Source organism: Ictalurus punctatus, chromosome 20 (genome assembly GCF_001660625.3).
Source record: "Ictalurus punctatus breed USDA103 chromosome 20, Coco_2.0, whole genome shotgun sequence".
NCBI lineage: Eukaryota > Metazoa > Chordata > Actinopteri > Siluriformes > Ictaluridae > Ictalurus > Ictalurus punctatus.
The window spans coordinates 14,176,055-14,202,291 of NC_030435.2; the positions used below are offsets into that span (position 1 = coordinate 14,176,055).

A 26,237-nucleotide genomic window follows, 5' to 3' on the forward strand; every position below is an offset into this window, starting at 1 on the left:
ACATTGACCGAGATTGGCAGCCTGGAAAGTCTTCCTGCAACAAAAACAAAACAAAAAACCAAAGACAAAACAGTTGTTTGACATTATTATTATTATTATTATTATTATTATTATTATTAGTGGTGCTTGAAAAGCACTACTATTGTTCTCTTGTATACTTATTATTATAATTAATGGTGCTTGAAAAGCATTACTATTGTTATTTGGCATACTTATTCTTCTTCTTCCACTTTTTTTCCGGCACGTAACTAGTCCCACACCCTTTGTCGGAGATCGACGGGTGAGGTGTCAAATCAATAGGCTTATTGAGGAGAGGTGTGCTTTGACTTTTATAAGCGATCGGAATGCCGGAATTCCCGCTACGGAAGCTCAAAGTCTGAAAATTTCCCATAGACTTGCATTGAGTTGTGAAAGTATTGGCCCCCTAAACAGAAAGCTGTAGAAGTATTGCCTTGGTACACATTCGGCTGTAAAATGTATTGGCACCTGTTCGGCTCTCAGAAGTATTGGCATCCCGCACGGCCAGCTCTCAAAAGTATTGGTGCAGTACACGGCCAGCTCTAACAGTGCTGGAGCCCTACGCGTCCGGCACTTGAAAGTATTGATGCCCTATGCGTCTTGCTCTCGAAAGTATTGGCACCCTACGCAATCGGCTCTCGAAAGCATTGGCGCCCTACACGTCCGGCACTTGAAAGTATTGGCGTCCTACGCAATCGGCTCTCAAAAATATTGGTGCCCTACGTTGGCGCCACATTTAACACATGCTAAAACATGCTAACATCAATGCTAAACCATGCGAGCATCATGATAAAACCTTCTAGCAACCCATCACTCCGGCACTCGAAAGTATTGGCGCCCTACGCGTCCGTCTCTCGAAAGCATTGGCACCCTACACGGCCAGCATTGTGCTAACACATGCTAGCAACATGCTAAAACTTGCTTGCATAATGCTAACACATACTAGCATGATGCTAAAACATGCTGACATGATGCTAAAACATGCTAGCATTATGCTAATTCATGCTAAAACATGCTATCATGATGCTAAAACATGCTAGCTTGAGGCTAACACATGCTAAAACAAGCTAACATCAATGCTAAAACACGCAAGCATCATGATAAAACCCTCTAGGAACCTATCAGTCCGGCTCTCAAAAGTATTGGCGCCCGATCTGAATATTGCCACGGCAAGCACCACTCACATTTTCTTCAGGAAATGTACCGGTCTAGGTAATGGTGCTTGAAAAGCACTACTATTGTTAATCGGCATACTTATTATTATAATAATTAATCTTCTTCCACTTTTTTTGGTGCGAAACTAGTCCCGAACCGTTTGTCGGAGATCGACGGGTGAGGTGTCAAATCGCTTATTGAGGAGAGGTGTGCTATTACTTTCGGAAGCGATTGGAATGTTGGCATTACCGGTACGGAAGCTCAAAGTCGGAAAATTTCCCATAGACTTGCATTGAGTTTCGAAAGTATTGGCCCTCTAAACAGAAAGCTGTAAAAGTTTTGCCTCCGTACACATTCGGCTGTAAAATGTATTGGCAGACGATCTGTTCAGCTCTCAAAAGTATTGGCACTCTATGTGTCCGGCTTTCGAAAGTATTGGTGCCCTGCGCGTCCGGCTCTCGAAAATATTGGCGCCCTACGTGTCCAGCTCTCGAAATTATTGGCATCATGATAAAACCCTCTAGCAACCCATCAGTCCGGCACTCGAAAGTATTGGCGCCATATGCGTCCGGCTCTCGAAAGTATTGGCACCCTACACGGCCAGTATTGTGCTAACACATGCTAAAACATGCTAGCATGATGCTAAAACTTGCTAAAACATGTTAGCATGAAGCTAAAACATGCTAGCATGAGGTTAAAACATGTTAGCATGATGCTAAAACATGTAAAAACATGCTAAAATGATGTTAAAGCATGCTAGCATGATGCTAACATGTGCTAGCATGATGCTAAATCATGTAGGCATAATGTTAAAACGTGCTAGCATGATCCTAAATGTGCTAGTATGATGCTAACACATGCTAATACATGCTATCATGATGTTAAAACATGCTAAAACATGATAGCATCATGCTAAAACACTCTAGCACCCTATTAGTCCGGCTCTCGAAAGTATTGGCGCCCTACATTGTCGGCTCTCAAAATTATTGGCGTCCGATCTGAATTTTGCCACGGCAAGCACCACTCACATTTTCTTCAGGAAATGTACTAGTCCCCCACCATTTGTAGGAGATCAATGGGTGAGGTGTCAAATCGATCGGCTTATTAATGAGAGGTGTGCTATGACTTTTATAACGATTGGAATGCCAGATTTCTCGCTACGGAAGCTCAAATTCAGAAAATTTCCCATAGACTTGCACTGAGTTTCGAAAGTACTGGCCCTCTAAAAAGAAAGCTCTAAAAGTTTTGCCTCCGTACACATTCGGCTCTAAAATGTATTGGCACCCGATCTGTTCAGTTCTCAGAAGTATTGGCACCCTATCTGGCCGGCTCTCAAAAGTACTGGCGCCCTTGACAGTCGGCTCTAAAAAGTATCGACACTCTACACAGCCAGCTCTAATAATGCTGGCGCCCTGACTGTCCGGCTCTCGAAAGTATTGGCGCTCTTCACCATCGTCTCTTGAAAGTATTGGCACCCTGTCCCTGTTTCACCACGGCAAGCACAACTTACATTTTCTTCATGAAATGTACCGGTCTAGTTATTACTATTATTTGTAAGTCTGTCTGGATAAGGATGTTTGTTACATGCTGTAATTCTGGGGCAAATTATTTTACACACACACACACACACACTTTTAATTGCTTCACACTCAAACAGAAAAATGTTCAATCCTTTTGTTCAAACTTTGTCATTTGCCTTTTTGTGTATTTTGTAATTTGGTGCACAGTCTGTCAACTTGGTTTTTCTTTTATTAAAATGTATAATTTAAAATTAATTCATTTATAAATATAAATTAATATAAAATGTATTATTTATTAAAATAAAAATATATTCATTTTGTTCACATTAAACTCAAGACTAGTGTCTTTTGACAGAGGTGTCACTGAAAGAACCCCATTAGACCATGGAGATTCAAAGTAAGGGGTCACTCTGTGAAATCATATGAACTGTCGCTGGCTGTGTGAATCCACAGTGCTGGGCTTTTTTTTTTTTTCCTTATGACGCTGGTGGTTTCGTTGCACTCGATCTCACAAAACCCCTAAACAATCACCTTTAAAACATTTGTTAATTACAAAAAAGATGATGTGGAAGCCAAAAATGAAACCTAATAATTTTTTTTGAAAGATAGGAATGTGTATAGCCTGATATGAGCCACCCCTTCACGAAACCCATTTTACAAAGTTATTTCTACTTTAGTGCCACTTAGGTATCTCTTCAAACTTTTACAAATTTAAGACCAAACAACACAGCAATAAAAACATAGTGTATAAATGGAAGAAAAAGGAAAAGAGACAAAAAAAAAAACAACTGATGCAGCTCCCCATTCCCATTGACCTTCCAGTCTTCAGAGATTGGATGATCTCATGACTGGATCATTTTGGATGGCTAAAGCAGCAGTATGGATTCAGCTCAAAATATGCCTCCTCTCTTGATCCCTCTTTCTCTTTGTGTCTCCACCTTTTTCTCAGGATGGGAAGGACATGGTTCTTGAAGTGAGAAGTGGGCAGGATTTTGAAGATCTGAAAGACAACCATACTGACAACAATACTGCACAAACCTTCACATTTTTACACAAACCGAAACATCTGGGTTATGCATGTAACCCTGTTCCCTGAGAAGTGAACGAGACGAGATTATTTAGGTCAGCTGAATGCTGTGGGAACGAGAATACCCAGTCCATCATACTGAGGGTACGGTCTGTTCAAAAAGTCCCAAGCCCGAGGGTCACTGCAAGACACTGCAAGAAAAATAAACTTAGGTGTGGCAAAATGGCTCGATAGCACCACCTACAAAATTTCACCGATGTGCGCCTGAGCTACTTTTCACCTACATGTACGAAATTTGGTACACATGTGTAAGATGCCAACACGTCCAAAAACCTCTCTTGAACCCATGCCCTAAACTCAATGGAAAGTCAGCCATTTTGATTTTTCTTTTTAATTTTTGCTCCGTGATTTGCCATTTCCAGGCCTCGTACCTTAACGTACTCCTCCTAGAGATTTCATCAGATCGGCATCATATTTGGTCTGTCACAATCTCCCCTTCTGGTAGCGTGCTCGGAGTGATGGAGGGTGCGCGCATGCACGAGCTGCGTTCACGAGTGCTCAGCGAGCACATGCTATTCGAATGTTGATAACCGTGACATTGTTTACTGTGGACACATGCGTTTGTTTTGTTTCTGTTCTGTCTCCTCCCTGTTTTGTCATTGGTTGTTCTTCGGGGGGTGTGGCTTTATTGTTTTCAGCTGCCAGCACTTCGCGCTGTTTATGTTCGTGATATATACTGCTCGCATCCCTGTACACCTCGCGGAGTATTAGATAGAGTTCTATAGATTATTTAGGTTAATATTAGATTAGTTCACTTTGTCCACGCTGGTGTTTTCCACTCCCAGTTCCCAGTCTTAGTTTCTTGTTTCATGTTCCACGTTCCATGTGTATGACCTTGTTTCTCGTTTCCTCGTTGTGATTGCTGCTTTACCCAGTTTTTACCTGTTTGCCAATTGCTTGACCCTATGCTTGGCTTGACTATGTTTTTGGATTACGATTTGAATTTGTCTGCCTTTTTCTCCTTTAAATAAACTGTTTAACTGCACTTGCATCCATATCCTACTCCCTTACGTATCGCAACGTGACATGGTCTCATCTAAAGGCATTGACGATGCTAAATTGTGAAGCTTTTGAGTTTTCGCTGTATGAGGTGGGAGTGGTGGTCTCACAAATTTCGATGTTTCTCCATGAAAAAGGAAGTTGTTATAACTCAAACATAGAATGTCCAATCTGCTCCAAACATCACATGTTTGCTAAAAGTCCCGGCCTGAAGACATCAAAGCACCACCTGCTGGCAACATGAACCGTCATATTTTACACTAACTCAGACATACAATGTTCAATCTTCAACAAACATCACATGTTTTGTACAAAACCTGGCCTGAGGATATATACATGCCAATATTCAGTTATGGTCATAACGCCACCTGCTGCCAACATGGACTGGCATGTTTTACACTAACTCAGACATTATGGTTAATCTTCACCAAACTTCACATATTTGATACGAATCCTGCCCTGAAGACATCTACATACCAATATTCATTCATCATTATACCACCACCTGCTGGCAACAGGAAGTGACATGTTAAACACTAATGTATTCCTAGCAACATATAAAAATATGCCATTAAATTCTAAACATGATAGCAACATGCTAGAAACATGTTAGAACATGCTAGCAACACTTAGCTAAGTGCTTTTTAAAAGGATGTTTTTATAACTCAAGCATACAATGATCAATCTGCACCAAACTTGATATGTTTTATACTAATTCTGGCCCGAAGACATCTATATGACAATATTCAGTTATAGTAATAGCGCCACCTGCTGTCAACAGGAAATTACTTGTTTTACATCATGATACACTCCTAACAACATGTAAGTGCTAAAAAGTGCTAAAAAAAATTGAATGACATTCCCCTGGCAGAGCAGCCCCAACATGCACCCGGGTACGAGGGCCCTTTCATCGGTGCTTGCAGCTATATTTATTTTTGTGTGTGTGTTTTTTTTTGGCTTTCCATAGTGGAAGGAGGAGTCAGCCACCTCCAAAATCCAGCGGAGAGCCGGACCCAGAAGACAGAGCAAGAGATAAAGCAGCACTCGTCTCCGGCTCCTCTTCCAGATCCATACGAGATCTCCTGGATCTGAGACGCCCAGATCCGCAAGGCTCTGAAACCCAACGCGCTTTAGCTTCCGAGAAGAGAGCGAGCCTCGAGCGGAGCTGCCTAATGAAAGGCATTACAATGCTCACAGTAAGACCTCTCGAGGGCTGCTGTGGCATGTTCAATCCCTAGACACTTCACACAGAAAGTGTGTAAGGTGTAACACTTCCTGAATTCTCTCACTCATACTTTTCTCCCTCGCTCATTCTTTTTTTCTTCTCTTTTTTAAAGGGATAGAAAAGTTCAGAGATTTTGAGAAAAGATAGAGAGGAAATGAAGCATCTTTTTGTTTTCATCACACAAATGACCGACATGCGGTCACCCGCAGCGTTCAGCTAATGCAGTGTGAAGTTCCCTTTGAAAGGTAACTCTTCACACCTTTTTAAAACCCTCTCCTTCTCTATGCCTTTTACAAACCAAAAAGGTACATTCTGCTGGAGTTTGGACATCATACAAGACAAAGACATTCAGGCAAAATGCTTACAACAGTTCCTACAGATAGGGCCTATATCAAGAGCCTGAACCAGTAATTAAACAAATAAACAAACACATACAGAATGTTTGGGAAAGCAATGTGTTTAAGTGCTGGCTTGGTACAGTTATGTGAGTAATTGAATTCATAGAGGTCTATGAACCAGTGATGAGACTGCAAACTGATTCTGAAAGGAGAAGAATCATGTTCCTGACAGAACATTCACATAAATATATTTATATATTTATGCATATACCTATGTGTGAATTGTACTTGTACTATATAGTTGTCTAATGTGTGGGGAGGAAATGTCCCAACCATAAAAATTTGTTTGGTTGTCTGAAAGCCCGCTTATCATCTATTTGTTGACCATCAGTTGTGAGTGTTTGGTTGAGTGCTTGATCCATAATTGTTTATATATATATATATATATATATATATATATATATATATATATATATATATATATATATATATATATATATATATATATATGCAGTTGATGACAGAAACAATGTGAGACATGTGAAGAAAACCCCAAAACAACAATCAGTGACATCACCAACAACCTTCACAGAGCAGGGGTGAAGGTGTCACAATCCACCTTATGAAGAAGACTTCAAGATCAAAAATGTACAGGACCTATCATAAGATGCAAACCACTCATGAGCAGTAAGAATCAGAAGGCCAAATTGAAATTTGCAAAGAAATACAGAGATGAGCCACACATGTTCTGGAACCAAGATTAACCTCTACCAAAGTAATGGAAAGGCCAAAGTGTGGAGAAAGAATATATATGCTCATGATCCAAAACATAGAAGCTCATCAGTCAAGCATGGTGGAGGTAGTGTCATGGATTGGGCTTGCATGGATGCTTCTGGAACAGACTCACTAATCTTTATTGTTGATATAACTCATGATGGTAGCAGCAGAATGAATTCATTAGTCAACAGAAATATTCTGTCTGCCAATTTACAGACAAGCACATCCAATCTGATTAGGAGGGACTTGTGGAAAAAGTGGAAGGTTTTAGACGGGCCAAGTCAAACACCAGACCTTAACCAAATTGAGCATGCATTTCACTGCCTGAAGAGGAGTCTGAAAAGAGAAAAAGATGAAACCAACTCATAAGAAGAAACCAAGTATTTGGTGGTGTCATTGGGTTGCCGGCTTGATGCAGTTACTGCAAGCAAGGGATAGGAAACCAAATATTAAGTGTCTACTACTCTAAGACTATCTATTCCAATATGTTTGCTTGCTGTGGTCTGCCACCAAAGGTTCCATATTCTAAGTTATTTAACACATCTGTATATGTTATTTAACACATAAATATCTGGAAATTAATGGTTAACTTTTGATCTATTGTCTCATATTTATCTTTTGATCTCAAACCCAAATTTCTTCACTGTATAGCAAAAATAAATGGCCTTGTCCTTCTGAAAGTATTGGATTGGCAAGGCCAATTCTTTTGTTTTTGCTATACACTAAAGACATTTGTATGTACATACATACAGTTGAGGTCATAGGTTTACAGACACCTTGCAGAATCTGCTAAATGTCAATAAATTTAAAAAAAAGGATCATAAAAATGTTTTTTTATTATTATTTTTTTTTATTTAATACTGCCCTGAATAAGCTATTTCACATAATAGATGTTACATATAGTCCACAAGACAATCTTTAGCTTTGTCCAGCCCAAGTGTGGTCCCATAATGTTGGTATTCCAGCTGTGGCCCTGTCACCCTCACCAAGATCGGACCATGGGACGACCCAGAAGCATTCCTGGAGCTGTACGAGTGTTCTGCAATGGCATGGGGCTGGCCAGAGTATCAGTGGGCAGCCCACCTGTTGCCACTTCTGTTGGGTGAAGCCCAACTCGTGACCGAGCTATTATTGGTTGGCAATATGCTGGACTACCTGGACCTGAATCAGGTGATTTTTCAACTGGTCATCCACACTCCAGAATAGAAGCATCAACACTTTTGTTCACAGACCTTTTGCAAACTCAGCCGTCCATTTTTCATTTGCCCAAAAGCTCCAGGACACCTGCCAGAGGTGGTTGCTGACTGAGGGAGGCCGTGCTGAGGATGTGATTGACCTCATGGTGCAGGAGCAGGTTGTCACCTGATGTCTGGAAGGGACGGCGTAGTGGGTCCAGTGCCACCATCTGACTTCACTCAACGAGGCAGTTCAACTGGCAAAGGATCACTTGGCAGTGTATCCATGGTCAGGCGAGCCCCTCCCTTATCCTCTCTCTCTCTCTCTCATACCTACCCCTCTTCTCCCCACTTCACCCCAATGACGAGGGCCCATACCCCAAGACCCACTCCCTGAACCCGTGCTTTCCCTTCCCCTTCCTCTCCCCTAGGTGGGTGAATCTGAAGCTGCATGTGTGGGAGTAAAGCCTGTGCTGGTGTGCTGGCCCCGCTCCTCCCCTATTGGACAATGACCCAGTTGTTGGTTCCAAAGTGCCGTCAGGAGTTATTATTCCAGGCGGCTCACCATAATCCAATGACGGGGCACTTAAGTCAGGATAAAACAGTGGGCCGCCTCGTGGCCCGCTTCTATTGGCCAGGTATTCGTGGCGATGTTCTCAGGTGGTGCACGGCCTGTCGGGAATGTCAGCTGGTGAATCTATTATTCAACGTCCCCTTTGAAAGAATTGGCATGGAGCTCGTCGGGCCATTGCACTGAACTGCACGAGGGCATCACTTTGTGCTGGTTCTAGTGGACTATGCAATGCAAAACCATAAAGCAGTGGCTCTCTGCTTATATCTCCACACGTAATGTTTCGGAGGCACTCTTCCATGTTATCTCCCAAGTCGGGATCCTGAAAGAGATCCTGACTGATCTGTGTATGGCTTTCATGTCACAAACACTATGCAAGCTTTACAAATTATTGGGGATTATATCCATTTGCACCAGTGTTTATCATCCACAAACTGATGGGCTGGTTGAATTATTTAATGAGGCGCTTAAAAACATGATTTGTAAGTTCATTCATGATGATGTGCAGAATTGGGATAAGTTGCTGGAGCCCCTATTATTTGCAGTATGACAGGTCTCACAAGCCTCCACAGGATTTTCCCCATTCGAGTTATTGTATGGGCAGAAGCCTCGCAGTGTGCTCAATGTCATTCTGGAAAATTGGGAGGAGGCACCTTCTAACAGTAAAAGTTTAATTTAATTTCAAATTCAATACATTCTTGACCTGTGAGCAAAATTCCACACTTTAAGTCACATAACCGAGAAGAATTTGTTACAGGTGCAAGAACACCAGTCCCGGCTGTATAACAATGGTACTCAGCTATGAGAGCTTGCACCAGGAGGTAAAGTGCTCGTTTTAATACCCATGTCGAGCTCTAAATTACTCACCAAGTGGCAAGGGCCCTTTGATGTCACACAGTGGATTGGCATGTCAACTATGAGGTGAGATGAACGGATAGAAGCAGGGCACGTCAGATGTACCACCTTAACCTCCTGAAACCGTTGAGGGGGGGTTAGGGTTAAGGTTAGGGAACGTAAAGCTCAATACTGTCGGCATTTCTGCATTGTTGCCTTTATTTGCTGTATCTGTCTTCTGCATCCTCTTTGCATCCCAAACATCCTCAACCCAACTGACCACGTAAGCATCCAAATTTGCATGGCACTCATGACTTGTTCATGTTTCTGGGTTATTGGCCAATACTCCACTCAGTATAATGCCACTGGTCTGTAGACCTTGGATTTCAGGCATGTTGGGATCTTGCCTTCACAGAGGACACCAGTAGTTTGGCACCATTTAACCCATCCTGCATTCACTCACATTCATGCATCTTGTATTGTGTTGTGGTACCAAAAATGACTAGTGGTACTAATTACCTTTTTCCATAAGTGATCATACTCAAAAAGCACAACTGAAAGTAATCAATCTAGAACACATTGGATGGCATGGAACACATTGGAACACATTGGAAGCAAAAATCCACTTTATTGTTCAAAAAACAACATGAGATCCAATAAGTGAGACGTCCCAAAGTGATCTGAATCTATACACAGACTCAATGCCCTATTAATACAGTTAGGTTACAGTTTAGTTTACCTCCAATTATCTCATTCTTTTGAAATCCCAATATGCTTTAATAATGTATTTTTTGATTTCCCCTTTAAAACTACTTTTCTCATTTTTAAATACCATTAGGATAAACTTTTCTCATTTTGGAATCCCCTTAAAACCCATTTTCAGCCATTGGATATCCCCATATCTTCATGTTTTTCTTTAAGGTATTTAAAATTTTTTCCAAATCACTCATTGGCATATCTACTTCCGGTAACCGAGCTGTGCGCATCTCACTGCACTGTTGTCCTGGACAATTTAGGATATTTGACCACTTCTTCATTATGGGTGAGATATATTTTTATTATTGCTTACTATTACATATATTTCCTCTCTAATCCTAAGCTTGTTGTATGTTTTTGGTATTTCTTAAAAATATGTGGATACTTTTTCTTTTTGCGATTTTGTCCTATCAGTCCACAAGACACAATAATAACTGAATTTACACACACACATACACACACACACACACACACAAAACAGTTCAAAAGTTTAAATGCGCTTAATTCTTAATACTTTGTGTTTTTACGTGGATGATCAACATGTTTTTATGTTTTGTGATAGATATTGTGTTTCCTTCGTGAGAGTCAATTAATGTTTTCACCTTTTGTAATAGTTGTGTACGAGTCCCTCAATTGTCCTCAGTGGAAAAAGATGGATCTTAACATCATATAGCTACTAAATAAAAAACTAAATAATTTGCAGGACCTTGAGGATTTTACTGAAGAACAATGGGCAGTTTAATGGCTCTGGATAAAAAAAGGTACTCATGAATAACGTTCACAAAACATAAAAACAGTCATTGATCATCCAAGAAACAAGACACAATATTAAGAATCATGCATATGTAAACTTTTGAACTGGTTTACTTGTAAAATTCCAGTTATTATTGTGAAATATATGTATACAGCTTTTATATGAAATAGCTTATTCAGGGCAGTATTTAAAAAAAAAATGAAATTCAATTTCTATTATCCCAGTTATTTTCTTTTGAATTATTAACATTTTTCAGATTCTGCAAGGCATATGTAAACTTATGACCTCTGTATGTATACTGGAAATATTATCCGGAATATTTGCTGGTATGGGTGCTGGTTTTATTCCAACCCCGCAGAAGCCACACTTGATAGTCTTTTAAAAGTCAAGATCAACTGATTGAACAGGTGGAATCACATGTGCCTCCTGCTTGACTGGAATGAAAACATGCACGCACACCAAACATTTCTGATAAGATTGGACACACATTGAGTGAAGAAGGCATTGAGAAGATAAAGTTAATGTAACCATTATAGATGCTCTACTTTTTATTCATCAATGCCTAGTGAAAAACTGTTGCCACACCTAAGCCTTTTGTCACATTTTATATCACCATCTGTGCCTGTAAACAGATATGAGAACATCCAACCTTGCATCAAGCAGCCAACTCAGTCTGCACCATGCTCCCAGGCAAGATTGGAAACTGGCAGCACATTTAATTTAATGATGTTACAGACACTTAAGGTAGATAAGAGACATTAAACATTTACTATACCCATGATACACAGGATTGAAGTTTACCAGTTTCAAAGTTTAACTGTCATGATCCTTGTGTAATAAGATACATTTGAGTCTGTAAATTCAGTTTGGAATATTGGAGCTTCAGAACTATCAAATTAAGAGCTGAAAGGTTTTCAAATAAATGGAAAATATTCAGAAGTTTCAAAAGGAGAAATTCTAAGAGCTTAAAATTCAAGGTTTTGTTATGCACAAGAGTTGCAAGGTCCAAAAGTTATGGTAAAGCATTTGACGCTTAAAATTCAAGGTTTTGCTATGCACAAGAGTTGCAAGGTCCAAAAGTTATAAAGCATTTGACTTGTCCTTTGTGGTGTTTCAAAGATGGATTGATGCTTACTAACATTTAACCCCAGACACAAGATGCATTAGCCAAACAAAATTACTTAAACAGATTACTTAAAAAAATTACTTAATTACTTATAGAGGAAACAGGAAACCCCATACACACACAACAGGTTAGGTCAAGTTCCTGTGAAAGACTGAGAAGGGCCAGGTCATGTGTGATCAGGAAGCCATAAAACATATGACATCATTTACTGTAACAAGGCATATGACTATTGGGAGCAGGTTGAAACAGAAACTTGGATTAGATTAAAAATGTTTTGTTCACAAGTCCTTACAAAAATGAAAAAAGAGATTTAGGCTAGACAATCATGTACTGTAGTTTGCCAACACTAGGACCCCTTTTGATGTAACCATAATACTACCACAGATGTCACTAAAAGAATAATCTCTGACTACAGAGATACGCGTCTTTGTGAGTAAGTGACTAGAGTCTATTGATGAGGCCTACAATGACCAACTTGAGAGGGAGAGGGTACACTCAAAAAATGAAGTACTGGCACTTTTACATGTTAAAACAAATCACGGTCATAAGAACTGAATCTATACATATTTTAAAAAATCCAATATTTTTGTTGAAAGACCATGAACATATCAATCATTAAATCAACCAAAACCACTTAAGAGCTTGATTAAGTTAATGCATATCTAGCATATCTAGCCCAATTTATGTCCCAATGTTTCCAGGATAGGCTCCATGACCCAGGATAAATCAGTTACTGAGGATGAATGAATGAATTAACTAGACAATATATTTACAGGATATATTTAGGAAATATAATGCACAAATAAAGCTAACTCATTTTGAGATTCCCATTTTTAACTACACATTCTATGAGAAAATTTTTTAACTGTTCCTAATGAACTGTAGGGTATGTTTACATGTCGGTATGTAAATGGAATCTTAGGCAGCACCCAGGTGTGGGAAGCTGGATCGTCAGCTTTGGTGGAACAGAAAGGCAGAGTGACGTCCTCAGTGGAACAGGAAGGCAGAGCTACATCCTCAATGGAACAGGAAGGCAGTGCAACATCCCCAGCAGAACATGAAGCATGAGGGGGGAGCAAAGTCCTCCGTGGAGCAGGAAGGGGGAGCGACATACTGCACAAAGCAAAGAAAAGGAGCAAGGTCTTCAGCGGAGCACGGAGGCAGAACTACATCCTCAGTGGAGCAAGATGGCAGAGTGATGTCCTCAACCGAGCAGTAAGGTGGAGTGATATCTGAAGTGGAGCCTGGCATAGTGACATCCATAGGTGAAGCAGGGAAGAAAAGCGGAGCTCTTGGCTGCACCGGGAGGTGGAGCAACATCTTCAGCTGAACAGGGATGCTGGGCGGCATCCTCAAATGAGCAGTTAAGCTGAACAACATTCTCTGTCGACTCAGCAGACTGGACAAGATCCACAGTGGAGGAGGGAGTATGGGAGATGGTTCCAGCCTGGTTAAAAGGCTCCTCCTTGACATACCTCATGATGGAGTACATCATGTTGAGCCACTCCTGGTTGGATCGAATTAAGGTGAATTTCTGCTGCATCCATGTTACGGCAAAGTATTTGTTAACGTAAATCACATTTACAGTTGAAATTGTATCTATATGTGTTTTTGTAAGCAAGATTGCATGGTCTGAGGTATTTTTGACAGTGCTTAGAGAGAGACATCTTTAGGACCAGGTCTAAAACAGTACACTGAACAAACTGGGATGAGGCATAGGTAAGAATTATAACATTCAAATTCAAGATTTTCCCTGAGAAAATAATGGAAAATATCTTTACTCCAAACTCACACATAACTGTTGCTGGCAACAATCAACAATCACTCCAGTGGCAGTCCATCATAAGAAACAGACACAGACATGGGTCGACCCATAAGCATTTCATGCGGTGTTAGATACACATTGCTCTTAGTCTGCATGCGATAGGTCATTAGTGCAAGAGGTAGAGCATCTACCGAAATATGTTTAGTATCAGCACAAATTACGTTAACTTGAGATGGCATGCCAGATCTAGGACCTATCCCTGGTCAAGAAAAAAAATCTATAATTTTTTTTTTTTTGAGCACAAATATCACACTCAGATTATCCTCCACTGTTGCCTGTAAGTACAGAGATCATTCCTCTACCTTCCCCCTCGCACACTGGTTAAAATCATGGGCATCTGTAATACATACACTGAAAAGTGCAGAAGGTACAATTAGAATTCAATTAACTATTTGCTCGGTATGTTAAAGTGGTGTTCCAACTTATTCTAAAACCTCACTGCATTCGCACAACTCCAAACCGATGACACAATCCATGGGCATAAATGTCAGTATTTATCTATATATTTATATATTAGCAGCTCTACCCTTAACCAGGTTGCACTCTGTAGTGATAGCTTTTAATTCAGCCAATTGGGCAGATCAGGGTGTTCATAATGTTTGTGAAATTTCAGACCCGAAACTTTTAAGCTCGAGGAAATATGTATTCCAGCTAGGCAATCGTGAGTGTTCTCAGTGACTGGCTCCACAGAATTAATTAGGCACTACAACACTACACTTGGTGTGTTAGGCACACTAATAGGTTTAAGAATTTCATTTTGGGTGGCACATAGATTAACCCCATATCCCCATATCCTGTTCTTTCAAAATAGAAATGACCTGGTGTGATGAATGTAAGATCGAGGTGTGAGAGAGCAATTTTCCCAGTGATCTGCACTAAGAGAGCATCTTCAGCCGAGGCACGCACCGTGCTGGCAATCCTTGTGCCACCAAATCCAATGTTTTCAATACATAAACTACAGCCCTGTAAGTGCCCCACACTCCTGAGCCGGGACCCCCCCAGCGCCCCCCACCCCACCCCACCCCACCCCACCCCTCAGCCACATGTAAGACAAAGTCTTTGTTGAAGTTTGCCAGCCATAGTACAGGTGCAGAGCATAAGTCCATTCAATGTCAGGCTTGTCCAAAGAACACCCAGATCTCAGGATTTTGTCATGTAGAGAGCAATCAGTGATCCACTGCAGACCATACTTGATAACGTCCAGGAACATTTGTTGTGCTTTTATGGGGCGGAGGATGACCCCACTCATGTCCTGTCGGCGTTGGGAGCGTGCAAGGGAGTCTATGACCACAGAGGAGTACACCTCAGGGGAGCCCACAACCCCTGAAGGAGACGCTCCCAGGTGTACTACTGATCTAGGAATGTTAAGGGGAGTATCGGCCTTGAGCTCTCACATGCAGTCACTTGGAAAAAGTGCTGATCAATAATAATATCATGTGGAATGGAATGGGTTACAGTTGGGACATCTTATATATATATATAAATATTATATATATATATATATATATATATATATATATATATATATATATATATATATATATATATATATTTATTCTATATACAACATACTATAAATAATGGAGCTACTAGGATGACTAGTTAGTTGACTGTGTAACTTTGGTGTAAAATGCCATCCTCTTCCAGCCTTAAACATTGGTTACTGGGTGGGTTGGTTGTATTGCAGAACTTATCGCAGTTGTTATTACAGCTTGCTGTAATAATGCTAGACTAAGTGGGCGTGTTCCTTCATCCTTTTCTGAGGATCGAGGATAATGTTTACAGGACACAGGATGACTATACTTTACACTTTAGCTTATTACAGTGTATATGTTACTTGCCGTGCTTCAACCTTATGTAGCCCATAATGCGCCAGGTATGTTAGCGAGTTTAGGATGAGGGGTGCCATCATCACTGCCCACTTTGGAAACTGGAGACAGACAACTGGGAACACACAACTGCAAAAACCCATCATTAAATGTTCAATTTATGCCCCAGATCTAGGCCTGTTACAAATGGTGAATACTTTTCAATTGATTCACTGTATACTGATTTTAATAATGCAGAAAGCCATTAAACATTCAAAATGAGGAGACTTCTGATGTTTACTGAGCACACACATTGTTCGATATGAATCAATCACAAGGCCCTGATTGTGTGGAGTCTGTATTTCTAAACTCAGCAGCTGATATTATTTCATCTCTTTTAACTTATCATTTTAATCTTTCATTAGACAACGGGGTTATACCAGAAATTTGGAAATCAGCTTTTTAATTTTTTTTTTATTTTATTATTAAACCAGGGAAATTCCACTATATTAGATCATTACAGTCCAATCCCAAAGCCTCCTGTCCTATGTCCCTTTTAGAAAGCCTTTTCAGTGAACCATTGACATGTTATCAGTTTGCAAAAAAGTCTAAGGTCATATAAACATATCAGCACAACAGCTGTTTTGAAAGTCCTAAAACAATGTCACGGTACCTTCTGCACTTCCCTGTTTGTCGACATTTAGTCGACACAGTGAATCATGAAATATTGCTGCAGAGATTAAATACTGTTGGTCTATCAAATCATTTTAAAATTATTAAAGTAATCTCAACTTCTCTAATCAAATGAATAACACCTCTCATAAAGGGGTCTTCCACTCTCATGTTTAGTTAATCTGTAAAAGAGTTCTAGTTTGTTGACTTTAAAAATACAAACCCAATTGGCAAAGATACATTCTTATCCCTTCCTGATTTTCATTCACCAGAAGGATATTGAGAAAGGAAAACAAATTTCCTTTAGTCTAGGACTATTTGTGGTGTACACTAACCTAACATATTAATATCCCATCTGTGCTAACGAGTGATAATCCCAATAATATAGAACTAAAATAGAGTAAATGAGGTTGAGATCTAGACATGTATTTACAGTTCTCTAGTCACTTTTATCCCGCTAATTTTCATTCAAAACAACCTAGTGAATTTGGTTTTATGTGTACAACAATAGTGTTTAGTCTAAATGGTAGATATGCATGCACCCCTTTGTCCCTTATTAACTTATAACTGTACCACACTCAAAATATCACTCAGACCCTTTATACATGACATTTAAATTTTGTTCACTTTATTTAAATATATCTAATTAGGAGTAATGTGAATATGTATTTAACTTAGTCTAAAATAAAATTTATCATCTATGAGCTTTGTTTCAAATTACCACCAATTTGTTTCCTTGGCTGAGTGCCCATTTGTGAAAAGGCATAAGATTCCTTCTATAAATGTATCCATTTCATTTAAACTGTATTTGACCATATTAAGGTAGTGTTAAATCTACTCATGTCACAAACCACATTTCCCATCCTGCACTGCGGTCCACAAACATGGCTGCCATGGACTGCAATTCCCAGATCACACACACCTGCATCCAGTTCACAGCTCAGTCACAGCTACCGTATAAAGATTTATCAATTCACTTCACAGATTGTGCAGTATATGCTCCATTCCTCGAGTTTGTGACCACTGCTTTGTATTATTTAAATATTGCAACTCGTATACTTTGTATGACATATCCATAGCACACCGTATAGTATATATATATATATATATATATATATATATATATATATATATATATATATATATATATATATATATTTGTGTATATATATATATATATATATATATATTTGTGTATATATATATATATATATATATATATATATATATATATATATATATATATTTGTATATTTACAGAACTACTTTATTCTATTCACCAATCTACGGTTCAGAAAAGAAAAAAATCATTTCAAACTACACTGTTGCAAAGAGGCTGTAATTAAACTAACTCACAAACTCACATCAGCACAATATGTCAGCAAAAGGAAGAATTATGCAGGGCTGCCTAATCCAGATACTCATACACCCTGCAAAACCCGAATTCCACATTAGGTAATCATCACCTTATTCTAATGTTACGGACTCAGATATCACATCTGTAACAGACGTACAACACCTTACAGAGAGTTTAAAATGTGCAGACTACTACTGCCATCTGATCTTACTAATTACTCTTCACTGGACATAACCAGCATTTAAAGAGAAAATATGCAGAAATTATTCATCATTATGCAACATGAATACCACAAGCCAGAAGAACTCACACTTACACTGGTTAACAATGTATAGACACGTACCCGTATAGGAATCACAGATACACAAATTAGTTATGGTTATTCCAGCTCTTGCTAGCGAGTCAGTTCACTTGACTTACTTACATTTATTACTGCTGTGAAGGTACAGTGCTCTCTAAAACCAAATGTTTAGGCTCAACATTATCTCAACAGGGAGGATGTGACCTAGCCTGATACGGACCACATTGCACATGTCTCACTTCGGTCCTTGAGATTTGGCCTCAGAGTTAGGCAGAGACTGTAACCTCGGGTCTGTTTTACTTTTCAGGTTTTTTTTAATTAATTTGTTAAGTACATCACTCACAAGGAACAGGTTCAAATGTCAGCTAATCAATTTTATCATTAGTCAGGCAAAGATGTCGATATGCCTGTGCAGAAGAAACAATGTGGCACAACACATAAACAACCATTAAAGTTTTCTCCAGACTGATAACATCAAGAAATACTGATTCATTTTAATTTTTACAGAAATATGTTTAAGCATTTATATATATATATATATATATATATATATATATATATATATATATATATATATATATATATATATATATATATATATATATTGAGTCACCTTGACTTTAATGTGTAGTGTGAAATTTGATAACTAAAAGATTGTAAAAGGGGAAGAAAAAAGGGGAAAAAAAATCTCTCGAACACGCTCTCTCCCTCTCTTGCGCGCTCTGTGTTTAGATGAACGTCATCATGGAACTCAAAACTCTTTCATTCAGTTTCCAAACAGGGAATCACACGGAATTCAAAATAAAATTAAAAGAATGATTTGGAGCACGCATGCTTTTGACCAGCCACAATCTATATAAGGAACTGTATACAGTCAGGGGTATAAAGACGGTATGATTAGTCCATTATACAATGAAGGTATGATTAGTCCTTCTGAACATCAACATCGGGTCATAGAAAAAGAACAGGTATGCTATTAGCCCTGCGGTAAAACGTACCCTAACCCCTAACTACTCGGCAAAACCAGTGCTCTCCAGAACCGGTGGTAGGGGAGTGTGCAAAGATTCATGCGGAGACTGAAGCTCAGGAGGTACGCTTAACTGTGATTCACGGGCCTGCAGCGTATCCAAGTCAATTGTGCCCAGAGGCAAGGTGGGGTCATTAAGGTCCTGCCAGAGAGTGGCAAGTGTTGACAGAAAATCCTCCTCCGATGGGGTTACTAATTTCTGTGGGCTGGTAGCTACGACACCAGTCACTTCTACTCGGCGCGAGAGAACAAGGTCAATATCATAATACGGAGGGGAGAGTTGGGCTAATGGCATCAGACTGAGACTGAGACAGTCTATCTAGTTTTTCCACAGCCCGCCACTTAGTCTGGGCTCAAGTGCCATAGGCAGGGCCCAGGGATGATGCATCCGAATCACTGTCACTGTCGGTTAACACCTCCGCCTCAGTGGGCTGCCTTGTATTGACAAGGCCTGGGGTCGAAGGTTGTTCTTGCCGTAGCAGTCCCATACCTGATCCGGAGCGGACACATTGGTTCAACTGATACCAATGATCCCTCCCCTCAACTTTCACAGCTGTGGCTGTTGCAGCGACCACGGTGAAGGGTCCTTCCCGGCGTGCCCCGAGGGGGCTCTTCCTCGTGAAGGTACGAATGTGTACTTGGTCCCTGGGTGCCACTTGACGTACATCCTCCCGTACCTTGTTCCCTTCGTGGACTGCCTTACTAACCTGTGAATACAAATGTTTATGGATTTGGGTGAGGGTTCACACATACTCCGGCATTTCGTCCTCCAGTTGTGCCAGAGGCGGCCCTGTGTATGGCCCTCGGGTGAACGCCATGGGCATTGGGCGCCCAGTAAGCATTTCATGAGGAGTCAAGTGCGTCATACGATTAGTCTATGAACGCATCTTCATCAATGCCAGTGGTAAGGCCTGGACCCAGTTTAGGTGAGAGCTCTCGCATATTTTCACCAGTTTACTAAGTAGGGTACCTTCACACATTTCACCATGCCCCGGGATTGAGGATGATATACACAACCTAGCTTATGATCTATCCCCAAGGCAGATGCAATATTATTGATGACGTTATTCACGAACTGGGTGCCGTTGTCCGAACTCAGAAAATCAGGGATACCGAATTGGGGAATGACCTCGCGACATAAAAATTTAGCCGCGGATCCCGCGTCCTCCTCAGAAGTCGCAGTCGCCTCCACCCACCTGCTGAAGCGGTCTACTATCACTAGAATGTAGCGCTTCCCTTCTATCCTGTTGCCTGCTCCCATGTCTACATGATCCATCATTATATGCCGGAAAGGTCCTGTCGGCGGGGGAATATGTCCTAAGGGGGTGGTAAGATTCTTTCGCATGTTGTAGTGATGCACACATCACATGTGTTCAACGCTTGGTCCACCATACTGGTCAGGTGAAGGGACCACCATTCCTGATGGATTTTCCGGATAATTTCGGCCGTATTGGCGTGATCCAAGCCATAGGCTTCTTTGATCAAGAGTGGGAGGTGGCTGACTGTGGCTATACACAACCCTTCTACGCTGTGCCATAACCCAGTACCCGCCTCTTTTTTCGCCCCCCGTTTTATCCATGCCAATATTTCGCCCGCTCCTGCAGAGATTTGTATCCTCACTACATGGGCCCCATTGTCTTCCTGTGGATGCCGCAGCTGGCTCTCCCCGGCCTGAGTTGTGGACATCATCTGTGTAGGCCCTGTGGCAGCTTTCGCAAAAAATGATATTGTTATTGTCATTTTGGGGCCTTTAACTAAACAACACATTCATAATTTATGGAATATAAATGAAAGGTCCAAATGGACTAACTCACACATTTCTCAACAATGGCCTGAAAATGCACACTTTTCCCCCACCTTCAGTCTTCCTTTTCCCCTGGATCACACAATCTGGGAGTATGTTGTTATATATTACAGGCCTAGAAGTTCTTATTTACACAATGGGCAGTCTGGCAGATGTCTAAAATATTTACAATGTTCTTGCATGCTCCCCAATTTTTAAAACACTCATACAGCAGTTATTGATACCAAATTAATTATAATACACACAGTCACACCCAAATCACAGAAAGTCTGTACCGGATTCAAAACATTCGAAAAACGCAAAAATATCTCTCAATGCTCTGTATTACCCAGCTCACTCTGAAGAGCACACACACACAGAATTGTCTTTCCCCCTTTTTTCTTTCCTTCCTTCCACACAGACGTGCAGATAAGAACAGACAGGAACACACGCATACACTCCTTTTTATCAACAACGCCTGCAAGCTCACATACACATATTATATTCCCACACTATTACACATATTTATTTTATTACATGAGGTTTCAGAGTATAAAGCACCTCCACACCAGCTCCATATGTATGAAGCTTACAGTCATATAAATTAAATTCAACTTTCCCCGAAACTAATTTTCAAAGCTTATCAAACACACATATCTCCTTGTGTATGGAGCTCATGTTCAGAGCACTAACGAATACATTTTTCCCTGTCTCCAAACCTAAGTTTCAGAGCTTATCGCACATGCATGCACGCTCTCACACCACACTCGTATTATAAGCACACACGTTTGTTATTACACATTCCATTCATACACTGGGCACACTGGGTCTGTTCCCTAAATTGCGTGACCCGGACCTGGGCCCAGGATTTATACCCCTCTCTATCCAGACCTGGACTCAATCCAGCGGTATTAGGGGTCCCCCACCAATGCAGCCGCCACCTCTAGTGGCCGGTATCTGGGGTTTGAGGCCTCATATCCACCTGCTTCCTATCCAGCCCTGGAATTTTTAACCAGCAGTATTGCAGGTCTTTCACTCACACAACACATACAATTTCATTAAACAGTCTTATGAACCTTATACATACCCCTTATACAATTACAATCGGTTCACACTTCTCTTACCTCTTCTCACTCACTGAAGGTTCTTTTGGAGACCAACTTTAGTCTTTCTTCCCACCCCGGGGGCTTCCCAATCGTAACTACAGACCACTAAGACAGAGCTTTGAAATAACAGGCGTTTGCAATGCCTTCTTCCTACACGGCCTGTCTGTTGCTTAGAGAGTGAAGTCCCACGGGAGAGATTACAGACATATAGATCTTAACCCAGTCCCATCTGGGGTGCCAAATGCTGGCCCAAATTTAGCCTATTACCCAAAAACACGTAAAATTCAACATAGAAGCAAATACTCACACCTGTGAACCCAGTTGGAGATAGAAAAAAAGACACCAGCCGTGAGTGAGAAGAAGCAAGGGTCCAGATTTATTGGTTCCGTTCCACCACACGAGATCCTCACCGATGAGAATTCTCAGAAGTGATCTGACACCTGGAGCTCAAGCTCCAGTATTTATACTGTATTTACACAGTAGATAACCAATATATTTAAGAAAGGCTATGATATCAATACCAATAGGGTTAAAAAAAAAAAAGAGCTCATCTACATTACAATTATGTTTTGAAAGAGGCTTATCAAATTTACCATTATGTTTTGAAAGAGGACTTTCTGGATACCATTAGGATTGAAAGTGGGAGAGAGACAAAACAATTTAGAGAGACCTTGGTCTCACTGTTATCTCGCGGGGCAGCTTGACTCAGCTACCCTTATAAATGGCTCCTCATGGTTTTCTCTTAAAATTAAGGCCTCCGTCGTCTGAGACAAGAATCTTCACCACCTGAATTATGTGTAAGTTTCTTTTACATTTTTCTGTATTTCTGGTTTATAATTTACTTTCATATTTGCTCTATATCTCTATTTTATATATAGTTATACTGTTTGCAAATGGTTTACTGTACTTCCTACTTCATCATATCATTATATTACCCTTATAATATCTTAATACTCCTTTTTATTATTCTTATAAAGTTATAATGTTATGTGTGTGTGTGTGTGTGAGAGAGAGAGACTGTACGAGTGTGCGTGTGTTTGCAGTCCTCAGCTCTTATACTTCTCTGTGATTAATAAACCATAGTGTGTTACTCTTAAAAGATCTTAAAGTGTAAAGCCAATTCGTCAATATCCGCCTAATACCGCTTCTGTGTGTCTAGGTGCCCGTCGTCATTTTTTCTTCTCTCTTTTCCTGGAGGGGATGGATTTGGATCTGAACACTCACTATCAGCTCGCGCATCTCACTGCTGACATCATGGTGCTACTTAACATTCTTCGCAGCACCCCCTCTGGAAATGGAAATGCGGGGTCCCGTCCCCCCCTCAGATACAGAATCCACCCCGTGAATGTGTGTATTGACGCCTCTACACAGACCAACGCTCCCTCCAGCTTTCAGTCTGAGGATGATGTCACCTTCTCTGATCTGGGCTCTGACCATTCTTCCCTCTTCTCACCTGTCAGTCCGCCATCCTCTCAGTGGTCTCCTTATTTCACCTTTGCTGACTATCCCATGTCCCCAGGACACACCCCATTTTCTTCCCCCTACCGCTCTCCTCAAGATTACGCACCCACCAGTCCTGTGAATTTTCAATAAAATTACGTATTACTCATACTAGGTCTCCCTCATGTTTATTTCATGTCATTTTTATCCACAACATTGTACACTGGTATTTGTTAAGGTCCGTCAATAAAAGTTTAAATATCTTATGTTGTGGATAAAAAATGTCATAAAATAAACATAAGGGAGACCTAGCATCCAGCAAAGGGGAGAAGAAGAAGAGACGGGCACCTAGACACATAGAAGCGGGATTAGGCGGACATTGACAAATTGGAATTACACTTTAAAGATCTTTAAGAGCAGTAATAGTCAAAAAAGTCAAAAAGAGGTATACGAGCTGAGCTGAGGAGGGCTAATACACACACACACACACGCTCGTACAGTCAAGGGCGGGCAAGTAGACACAACATACACACACACTCTCTCTTTCTCATACACACACGAATAACTTTAATAATATCTTATAGTAATAGAGAAACTCTATAAAAAAACAGAATAGTAGGATATGCAGGACAGTAGAACTGTAATGATATTAAGAAGTTGGAAGTACAGTAAACTGCTTTTCAAGTAGTATAAATATATATAAAATAAGAAATATAGTGCAAATATGAAAATAAATTATAAACGAGAAATACAGGAAAAATATAACTTACTCATGATTCAGATGGTGAAGATTCTCGTCTCGCAAGGAAAGCCTTAATTTTTAGAGAACCATGAAGAGAGCCAGTTATAAGGGTGGGTCAAACTGCCCCCCCTCGAGATAACGATAAGACCAAGGTCCCTCCAGGTTGTTTAGTCTTGTCTACGTCATCTTATATCCCCTAGGTAAATGAAAAGTGAATTTTCTGAGGCCCTAAGGTAACTGAGAATTATGGTTTCTGAGGCCCTAAGGTAACTGAGAATTATGGGTTCTGATGCCCTAAGGTAACTGAAGACTCTGGTTACTGATTCTCTGTGTAATTCAAAACTCTGGGTTTTTATTTTCTGGGTTATTAGAAATGCCTGGGTTCTGATTTTATGTGTAAATTAAAACCCCTGGTTTCAATTCTATGTGTAAGTGAAACAGCCCTTTTCTGGAACATAAGAGTAAGGTAAATGAGCTCTTTTGTAACCCTATTGGTAGTGAGATCATAGTCTTCTTGAAACATATGGGTTATTTAGTGTGTAAGTACAGTATAAATACTGGAGCTTAAGCTCAGGGTAGGGGGATCACTTTTGAGAATTCTCATCGGTGTGGATCTTGTGTGGTGGAATGGAACAAAAAGCTGGACCCTTGCTTCTTCTCACTCACGGCTGGTGTATTTTTTCTATCTCCAACTGGTCTCAGAGGTAAATGTGAGTATTGGCTTCTAAGTTGAATTTTAAATGTTTTTGGGTAATAGGCTAAATTTGAGCCAACACTGACCATTCTTCCCTCTTCTCACCTGTCAGTCCGCCGTCCTCTCAGTGGTCTCCTTATTTCACCTTTGCTGACTATCCCATGTCCCCAGGACACACCCCATTTTCTTCCCCCTACCGCTCTCCTCAAGATTACGCACCCACCAGTCCTGTGAATTTTCAATAAAATTACGTATTACTCATACTAGGTCTCCCTCATGTTTATTTCATGTCATTTTTATCCACAACACTGTACACTGGTATTTGTTAAGGTCCGTCAATAAAAGTTTAAATATCTTATGTAATGCAAATTCAATACTACAACAATTATGTATACCTTAATAATATACAGTAGGTCTCAGGGTAAGACATGAGAGAACATCTTACCAAAGCTATTCTGATCTAGTTTTAAAAGAAAGCTTAGTAATCTTAAGAATTAACTGCCCATGAACATTGCCAAGTTGGCCACCAAGTTGTCAGACTTAAAGACATCGTTCTAACCAACTTTCAAGCACTGAAGAACTAGTAAAAAAATAAAAAATAAAATAAAATAATAAAATAAATTTACTTTCACTTTTCAGAAGACTTAGTGATATCCTTATGGAGTTAGACAGAAACTGTGGCACTCTTGTGTTTGCTTTGTGTTAGAAATGTAAGAGCCCAACATTTAGCAAACACAGTTTCTTGTCCAATTGAGAAAAGCAATGGACAAACATTTGTTTGGGTTGCAGAATTTTACCTCAGAGAAACTAAGCATGATGAAGAGCTGTAAAAGATGGAAGATGATAGAAGGTTATGGCATCCAGGTTGAACAGATGGAGAACAGAGAGTTTGAACAGAGGGAGTTTGGTGGTGCAGATGTGACAATTCCCAGGTTGTGCTCCTTTTAAAAAAATGTGAAATCTGTCTGCAAATTACACTTTCTACTTCTCTGTCTACCCATAGTTGTTGACATTCAAATGATCAGTGGAAATTAGTTAAAACGCACACTTTATTTGACTAGTATGTTCACTGGCTGCCAGAAATACCCATCAAATACCTAGGGACCTGGGAGAATCTGCAACAGCCTCATGTCTGCTCCTCAGTTCC

The 26,237-nt window shown here is 40.2% G+C and overlaps 1 long non-coding RNA gene across 1 annotated transcript; it reads left to right on the forward strand.

Annotated features, from left to right (window-relative positions):
- The first annotated feature begins 13,448 nt into the window (after positions 1–13,448).
- LOC128628843 (uncharacterized) lies at positions 13,449–25,353 on the forward strand. Its single transcript, XR_008393090.1, has 2 exons — positions 13,449–13,861; positions 23,374–25,353. It is a non-coding gene; the product is annotated as an uncharacterized LOC128628843 (long non-coding RNA).
- Positions 25,354–26,237: the final 884 nt, after the last annotated feature.